Source organism: Cryptomeria japonica, chromosome 5, assembly GCF_030272615.1.
Source record: "Cryptomeria japonica chromosome 5, Sugi_1.0, whole genome shotgun sequence".
Classification (NCBI taxonomy): Eukaryota; Viridiplantae; Streptophyta; class Pinopsida; order Cupressales; family Cupressaceae; genus Cryptomeria; species Cryptomeria japonica.
This window is the reverse complement of record NC_081409.1, coordinates 590,868,649-590,878,735: the sequence shown is the minus strand read 5'-3', so window position 1 is coordinate 590,878,735 and position 10,087 is coordinate 590,868,649.

Here is a 10,087-nt window from a genome sequence, read left to right as displayed (position 1 = left end):
TGTAATATTTTCACACACTACTACAGAGTATTATCTTACTATGGGTAGGTTTCCACCATGGTTTTCCCTTAACCGGGTTTCCCACGTCAAAATATTGGTGTTGTGTGTTGTGCTATTAATTTTATTATCTTTAGTATTGGTAAAATTTATCAAATCTATTTTTTAGTTAAATTTGTAGATCCGGTGAAAACTGATTCACCCCCCTCTCAATTTTCCTCCTCCTTAGGGAGAGAGAGGTAGAGGGGGAGAGTGAAAGGGAGAGAGAAATGGAGTTGGGGAAGGAGGGAGGGAGAGAGAGGATGGGAAAGGAAGGGAGATAGAAGGGGAAGGGAGAGAGAAAGAGTTGTCATATGGTGTGCTAAGGGGTCATATGGTTTAGGGGGAGCATACAGGTTTATTATTTTCATCTTTGAACCTCATGCTCACTCTCAAGACGTGATCTAAATTTTTTTTTGTAAGCACTATTGGTACTGCTTTTTATATTGTAATAATGGTTCATCTTGCTCAGCTCTATAGTGTAACATGTGGACAATACACATGTGTGGACCCATTAGGAGTCCACATGACCCCTAACAACACCGTATGACCCCTTATGATATAATATGCTCCTAAGGGGTCACATGTTGTGCTAAGGGATCATATGGTATTGTTAGAACACTATATGACCCCTTAGGACACCATATGACCTAAGAGGACATTATATGGTCCTAAGGGGTCATATGGTGTGCTAAGGGGTCATATGGTATTGTTAGCGGTCTTGTGAAGTCTTAATGGGGCTACATCTGTTAGAACACCTTATGACCGACTAGGACACCATACTACCTGTTAGGACATCATATGGTCCTAAGGTGTCATGTGGTGTGCTAAGGGGTCATATGGTGTCATTAGGGGTCATGTGGAGCCTTAATGGTGTCACACATGTGTTACAACACCATATGACCCCTTAAGATGTCATATGACATTGGATTGGGACATCATATGGTCCTAAGGAGTCATATGGTGTCGTTAAGGGTCGTGTGGGATCCTAACACATGTGTGGCCCCATTAGGACCCCACATGACCCCTAATAATATTGTATGGACCCTTAGGACACCATAATCTCCTAAGGGATCATATTTTGTGCTAAGGGGTCATATGGTATTGTTACAACACCATATGACCCCTTAGGACTCCATATTACCTGGGAGGACATCATATGCTTCTAAGGGGTCATATGGTGTCATTAGGGGTCATGTGGGCTCCTAATGGTTCCACATGTGTGTTACAACACCATATGACCCCTTAGGATTCCATATGACCCAAGCTAAGGACATCATATGGTCCTAAGGGGTCATGTGGTGTGCTAAGGGTTCATATGGTGTCATTAGGGGTCATGTGGGGTCCTAATGGTGCCACACATGTTACAACACCACATAATCCCTTAGGATACCATATGACCCCTTAGGACATCATATGCTCCTAAGGGGTCATATGATGTGCTAAGGGGCCATATGGTGTCATTAGGGGTCATGTGGAGCCCTAAGGGGCCACATACGTGTTAGAACACCATATCACCTCTTAGGACACTATATGACCCCTTAGGACATCATATGCTCCTAAGGAGTCATTGTTGGTATTATGGATGACTTTGTCATGTGTTGCATTGGTTTTGTTATTGATGTCAACACTTATCCTTTTGGAAGTCTACATTGTTGATTTCGCACTCTAGTTATATTGGTTTTTTGTTGAATCGACACATTATGGTCCCAGTATGGATAATGGCTTATGTACAGTTACCAATATATGTTTCACCGGTAGCTCAGGAAGTTGGTGATGACTTGTTATCATCTAGAGATCATTTGGTTATGTCGAAGACATGGATTGGATGTTTTCATTTGGTGTTTTTCTTATTGGACTAATCAGGTTCACATATTTGCCTTTACCGACAGATAGGTCTAGGTTATGAACCGGTACAAGATATCATGTTCTAGATCAGCACGACATGTTTTGGAAATGGTTTATTGATTGAGTAATGTGTAAATGTATTGAGGCTGACATATTGTATTGCACTAACACTTATTTTGTAATTGATTTAAATGTAATATCTTTTAGGAGCTGACCTAATGATGAGGTCTTAGGTTTTGTATAAATAAATATAAGATCTTATTTGGAAGAAGTAATGCATACACGCTGAGATCATTGTGAAGAGAAAAAATAAATAGATCCTTGTGTGAATCATGCAAATATCATCTAAAGGTTGAAGGAAGGTTGTTAAAGGTTAAGAAGGTGTTTGGTCCTCATGATCAGAGCTTAAAATGGTACTGAATCTAGCATTGAAGATGCTATATTGAAGCAATACATTGTTATTTGATTTAACCATCCAAGTGTGTAGTCAGTGTGGCTCCTATCTTGTGATTGAGCAACGAGATCTAGGAAGTTGGCCTTTCTGCATGTGCAAACCCCATGATTGTATTCACGTACTATCTGCAGTAGTATAATCTAATTGTGGGTAAGGTTTCCCACCACGGTTTTTCCCTTTACAGGGTTTCCATGTCAAAATCTCTATGTCATGTGTTGTGGATGTTGTTTTCCTTTTTGTTTCATGCATTAAGTTATACTGGTATTAATATAACTGTTAATCTATTTTACTGACACTGAGTTTTAAGTTGGAATAATTTGTTTTGGGATTCAATTTGTTGACAACTGATTCACCCCCCCCCCTCTCAGTTGTCCTTCCTGGTTCCTAACAATTGCTATCAGAGCCTAGTTCTCTTTGTGCAGAAGCCTAATAGCTTGAGGAGATCCTATGGCAGCAAATATCTTCAGGAAGGACAGTCCCAAACTTGATGGAACTAACTATGGTATATGGAAGATCAAAATGGAGACACATCCAAACTGCATTTTTAAGAGATATATGGGATGTTACAAATAATGGCTATGTTGCTCCTAATCAGAATAACCCTAATCCATCGACCTTGGCTAAAGATTTGGAGAATGATTGCAAAGCAAGAGAAGCATTTCTAAGCACATTATCAGATTAGAAAATCATGGAATTATCAAACAAATCTACTGCAAAATCTATTTGGGATAAACTAGAAACAATGAATGAAGGAGATTCCACTATCAAAATTGCAAAATTGGAATGTTACTGGGTCAGGTATGAAAATTTAAAAATGGAAGAGGATGCATTTATGGAAAGAATTAATGAAATTGTTTTAGGAATACAATGTTGTGGAGGATCTTTAAGTGAAGATGAAATTGTTTCTAAAGTTTTAAGAGCTTTGCCACCGACTTACAAAATGAAAGTAACATCTATTAATGAGTTGAGAACAAATGAGTTGAGAACAATGCCTAATACATCAATATCTAGAGATACTTTGGTTGGAAAACTTTCATCATTTGAGCTTGAAAAATTTGGTCCTGTTGCTACAGTCAAGACTGATATAGCCTTCAAAGCATCATCATCATCATCATCATCATCATCATCATCATCATCATCATCATCATCATCATCATCATCTGAAAAATCTAATTGGAAAGCACTTTATGCAAAAGAACTTGAAGATATCAGAAGAGAAAATGAAGAAATTGAAGCACTATTTGCAAGGAATATGCCTAAAGGTCTGTTAGCACACATTTTTGCAAAATTTTATGTGCTATTATTGAGCATTTACTGATGGTTTGTATGTACAGGAACCTTATTAACATAGACAAAGTTCTCTAAGGATCAATTGTTTCAGGAGTATCACACCCTGTGGGATAGTTGGGATCACTATTATTCATTTTGGATGGCTCATTTTCCAAAACTGCAAAATTTCAATTATCTACATAAGTAGTCCTGATGAAACAACATTGGAAAGCAAAATAATGACTATCGACATGACATTTACCGATAAATTAGAAGGCAGACTCAGTGGAACACTTGAATGATATTCAACATGATGCACACTCTTTGGAAAGTCATACTATCTGGATAGCTTGTTCCGATGAGGCAGAAGGAGGGTATTTTCTATCGGCATGCATTGGCTTATCGAGATAGTGTAAACATTGTTATACCGATAGCCGATGAGGCTATCGGTGTAACTTGTAATGATGAAAAGGAAACACAGATCATGGACTTATAGCATCGAGGGATTGGAAATAATGAAAAAACTCTATCCCAATACCTGGTGACTGAAGGGAACTTAAAGCGGGTCCATCGGAGAAAAAGACCATATTGGGATAGTGCAAAAATAGTTAGGCCAATCCCTAATGACATGGAGAATCGGAAGGTAGAACCATCAATATTACCTATACTGATAAAGCAGACTTGGAGGTATAAAGCATAAAAGTGTATCAGAGTAACATCTAAACTTCGGGAGGAATAGAAAAAGGCTATACCAACCCCCGATGAAGATAAAAGCGCCTACGGGGATATCGTTGTGAGTTATACCAATAAAGTAATATGAAGTGAAGACTCATCGAGACATCGGGAGGAGAAGTTTTATGCTATGCCGAATCCTGATAGGATTATTACAATGGATGGTGAGTTGCAAGGAGTTCTTCGGGGTGAGTTATGCCGATAATGCAAGAAGCTTAGTCAGAATTCGGATCAAAATGTTGAGGTCATCGAGGTATCGGAGGGACATAAACTGAACTATGTCGATACCCGATGGGTTAAGTAAAAAAAAAAACCAAAGGCGAGTGTATCGGGGAGAGGATTACTGATGGACCATGAAAACAAAAGAAAAGCCAAAATAGGAGAGTTGATCAGGATAGGTTACACCGATCGAAGCCGAAGCCATCAGGACATCATCGACTCATCGGGAAGAGACATTTTTATACCGATGCTCGATGAGAAAGTGGCCATGGGTGTGAGTAGGGGGATGTGTTGGGTAAATGTATGCCGATAGACCAGAGAAATAAAAAGGATGCGCAAGTATGAAGTCGATGTCATCGGTTCATCGAAGAGACATAAAGTGAGTTATGCTGATGCTCGATGGGCGGGATTCCATAGAGGGCGGATCTATTGGGGTAACTTCTAGCATCGGAATAGGGTGAAATGAGTTATTCCGACACTCGATGAGAGAGTTTGGCCGAAAGATAAAGGGTGATCCACTAGCAAACCAGAAGAAGATACGTGGCATGAATGGATGCACAGCAAAGGAAAATTTTAAAGTTAAATGTACATCTCAGATTACAAGGGGGAAATGCGGGTGGAATATTGATTCATAGATGTCATACTTAAAAGGGAAGTATTTTGTTTTATTTGTAATTTAAAGTCTTTTACCTTAGGTTATGAAAAAAGTATCATTAGGGTAAATTATTTAATTAAATAAATATTTACCAAGTGTTTAATTTTTTGATTTAAATGAGTTATTTGTATGAGGAAATAAAGATTATTGATTCTTCCAATTAAGACCTAATTGAAGGTGAGATATTTTAAATTTAAATCAAGGAATTTGATTGGTTTATCTTTGTGTGTAGAAAATAATGAGAAGATGATGACTATTTGCCAAGGAATTGTATCAAGGTGGAGAATAAGAGATACATTATTAAGGCATCATTAGTATGAATATTTTAGGGTTTTCTTGTAATTATCCTTGTAAACCAAAGGGTGTGTCCTTTGGAAAGACATCTGTTTGTAACTCCCTCATGTGTGTGAAAGGGTGTGTCCTTTCATATGTGCCTATTGATTTATATATTTAGAGGGAGTCAGTTTTATAGAGGAATAAGGGGAGTCATAGAACATCATGATGTTGTAAGGACTAAAAGTCATTTGTACTAGGGAAGCTTGTAGGAAGAAGAAGTACCATTTTGTGCAAGCAATTTGTAATGGAGTATCTGCAAGTGCATCTTATGTATGCAATCATTTACTGAAGGTTAATATACAAGGTTCACTGTTTCTTTTCCAAATATTGTGCACACTTTTGTGTTGATGATTATCTTTGTCCTCTTGATAAAGTCGTGTATAGATTTGCTATGGTGTGAATCACATGCTGTTGCATTAAGTGAAATATTGAGTTCTTATTGTTTGTGTAACACATACTGAACCTTCATAGTTGATGAAAAATTGTCTCTTGAGTTGATAAGATATTCTGTCCACAAAGTGTCATGTATATCCCTAGATAGAGGCACTGGTCTGTTATTGATTTTTGAAGGTTTTGATCTGTATGCATTCAAGGTCATGGACAAAAAAACATTGTTCCCAAATCAAATATGAACTCATCTATGCATATGTCTTTTAGGTCCTCAAAGCAATCTCATTTTCAATATACATTCACAATCATTTCTTTTCGAGGGCATTTATTTAAAGCACATAATAAAGCATAATTGCATACAACAATTTGCCAGTTTGTAATTTGCTAAAATTCTTAAATCCACTTTAAATAATCTCTTTTGTTCTTGAGAGTGTGAGGTACACCCACCTAGGTTTAGTGGAGCCTAAAGTGCAGAGGGATTTAGTCTTTGACTATCCCTATTCGTTGGCCAAGGCTGATTGGACTGCTTGAGGATTTGCCAAGTCTTTGGGTTTTCTAATCTGTGGTTTTGGGCACCAACAAGGTCTAGCAGGAAGTAAGTATGATAGTAAAGAACCTTTCAAATGTTTTAATTGCAATAAAGTTGGTCATATGGCATCTAGGTGTCTTAATAGACATGCAAGACTAAGAGATGAGGCAAAAATAACATATAAGCCTAACCCTGAATATCAGAGATACAGATTTAAGAAAACAGAGATAAGTCATGTTACTATGTAGATGAAGGTGTTACAAATGACTCTGATGAAGATCCAGGAGATAGTAGATGGGAATTTGTTGCAATAAAAGAAGATCAACAAGCACCTATTGTCAAACCAGTAGAGTAGGCACTAGCAGCAAAAATTGAAGAAAATGATGAATGGATCATTGATAGTGGATGCTTGCATCATATGGCTAGTGATAAAAGAAAATTATTATCATTCTGAGAATGTCATGGAGGTCTAGTAAGATTTGGAGATGACAAAGCTTGTTTAGTCAAAGGAAGAGGCACTATATCTTTGGATGGTAAGCACAATATTGAAAATTTTTATTATGTTGAAGGTTTGAAGCATAATCTTTTGAGTGTTGGTCAATTAGTGGGAAAAGGATTTCAATTACAATTCAAGAATGGAAAATGCAAAATCATAAACAGAACTGGATTGGAGATTGCAACCGGTAATCAGACTAAAGTTAATATATTTCATTTGAATACCAGCGACAAGACATGTTTGATTACTCAGATTGATGAAAGTTGGTTATGGCATAAAAGACTCTGTCATGTGAATTTCGATTGCATTATAAAGATCAACTCAACCAAGGTAGTAAGAGATTTACCTAAGATTGTGAAACCTCATAATCTGGCATGTAAGGAATATCAAATGGGAAAGCAAGTTAGAACAACATTTAAGAGCATTTATGAGAAATCTAATAATATTCTTGATTTAATTCATATTGATTTATGTGGTCCAGCAAGGACAAGGAGTCCTCAGGATGATAGATACTTTATGCTAATAATTGATGATTATTCTAGAATGTGTTGGGTTACTTTTCTCAAGGAGAAATTAGAAGCTTTTGGGAAATTCAAGATATACAAGGTAGTGGTAGAAAATGAAACCGGCAAGAAAATCAAATGTTTGAGATCTGATCAAGGAGGAGAATTTATATCTAGGGAATTCAATGCATACTATGAAGAGAATTGAATCAAAAGACAACTATCAGCACCCTAGACACCTTATCAAAATGGAGTTGTGGAAAGGAAGAACAAAACTATACTGGATGTAGCAAGAACCATGATGATGGAAGCAAATCTACCTCATATGTCCTAGAGAGAAGTAGTAAATACAACAGTTTACACTTTCAACAAAGTTCACATCAAAGGTGAAACTGGTAAGACCCCTTATGAACTATGGTTCGGTCATATTCCTACTCTTAAATATTTTAGAATATTTGGAAGCAAATGCCATATTAGGAGAGATGAGTCTATTGGAAAATTTGATCCTAGAAGTGATGAAGGAATATTTCTTGGTTATTCATCTAGAAGCAAGGCATATAGATATTATAATAAAAGATTGTAGAAAATCATTGAAAGTACTAATGTGAAGATAGATGAACATTTTAGAGGAGAATCAAGATCTATAGGTTTTGAATCGGAAGTAGAAATGATTATAAATGAACTGGCACAGATTGCACCAGAATATAATGAAGAACCAGTCACACCGACATCATCAAAGAACTCAACTATGACTGAAGAACAATAGCCTATGATTGGAAATGAAAATAAATCCAGGTATGTAAGATTGAATCATTCAGAAAATCAGATAATTGGAAATATAAATCAAGGTGTTATGATAAGAGGAAAATTGACAAATGAAGAAGTATGTTTAATTTCTCAAGTTGAACCAACATCAATTGTTGAAGCATGTCAAGATAAACATTGGATAAAAGCAATGGAAGATGAATTAGAACAGATTGAAAAGAATAATACTTGGACATTAGTTCCCCGACCTAAAGAAAAAAATGTAATTGGAACTAAATGGGTATTTAGAAATAAACTTAATGAAGATGGTTAAGTAATAAAAAACAAAGCAAGATTATTATTAAAGGTTATTCTTAGAAGGAAGGAATCGATTATAATGAAACCTTTGCACCAGTAGCCAGAATTAAAGCAGTAAGACTATTTCTTGCATTTGCAGCTCACAAGAACTACAAAGTTTATCAAATGGATGTAAAATGTGCATTTTTGAATGGAGATCTTGAAGAAGAAGTTTTCATTGAACAACTTGATGGATTTTCATTAACAGATGATAAGGATATGGTTTTCAGGTTAAGAAAAGCTTTATATAGATTGAAGCAAGCTCCTAGAGCTTGGTATGCTAGATTGGATAAATATCTTCTAAAGCTTGGATACACAAAAGGTAATGCTGACAGTAATTTGTATTACAAAATTACCAATGATGGCATTTTGGTTATTGAAGTATTTGTGGATGATATCATTTTTGGAGGAGAAGAAGAGCTATGTAAATATTTTTCTAACAAGATGCAGGAAGAATTTGAAATGTATATGATTGGAGAGATAAAAAAATTTCTAGGTTTGCAGATTTCTCAAACAGATAAAGGTATATTCATTTGTTAAAAAAAATACTTGAAGGAAATTTTGAAGAAATTTGGAATGGAGGACTCCAAACCGGTAAGCACTCCTATGACTACAACAAATAAATTGATATCAAAGGATGATTCAACTCCTATAAATCCGATGAGGTACAAATATATGATTGGAGGGTTACTGTATTTGACACAAACCAGACTTGATATAATGAATGCAGTGTGTATTGTTTCAAGATTTCAAAGCAATCCTAAAGAAAATCATGAAACTGCAGTAAAAAGAATTTTCTGGTACCTACAAGGCACACCAAATCTTGGTTTATGGTATCCTAAGGATGACAATTTTGAGTTATGTGCATATACAGATGCAAATTGGGCAGGAAATGTAGATGATAGGAAGAGTACCACTAGCAGTGCATTCTTCCTTGGTAGAAGATTAATTTCATGGATTAGCAAGAAGTAGACTTGCACATCATTATCTACAGCTGAAGCAAAATATGTTGCAGGAGAAACTAATTTCACTTAGGTATTATAGATTAAACAAATGTTGAAGGATATCAAGGTAAAATGCAAAGAATCGATAATTCTTTACTGTGATAACTCAACAGCAATAGATATATCAAAGAATTCGGTATTTCACTCTAAGACAAAGCATTAAGTTATACCGATATTAATATAATTGTTTCTTTGTTTTACCGGCACTGAGTTTTAAGTTGGAATAATTTGTTTTGGGATGCAATTTGTTGACAAGTGATTCACCCCTCTCAGTTGTCCTTCTCGGTTCCTAACAGTCATATGGTGTGCTAAGGGGTCATATGGTGTATTTGAGGGTCATGTGGGGTCCTAATGGGGCCACACATGTGTTATAACATTGTATGACCCCTTAGGACATCATAAGACTTCTTAAGACATCATATGGTCCTAAGGGGTCATGTGGTGTGCTAAGGTGTCATATGGTGTCATTAGGGGTCATGTGGGGTCCTAATGGTGCCACAAATGTGTTACAACAC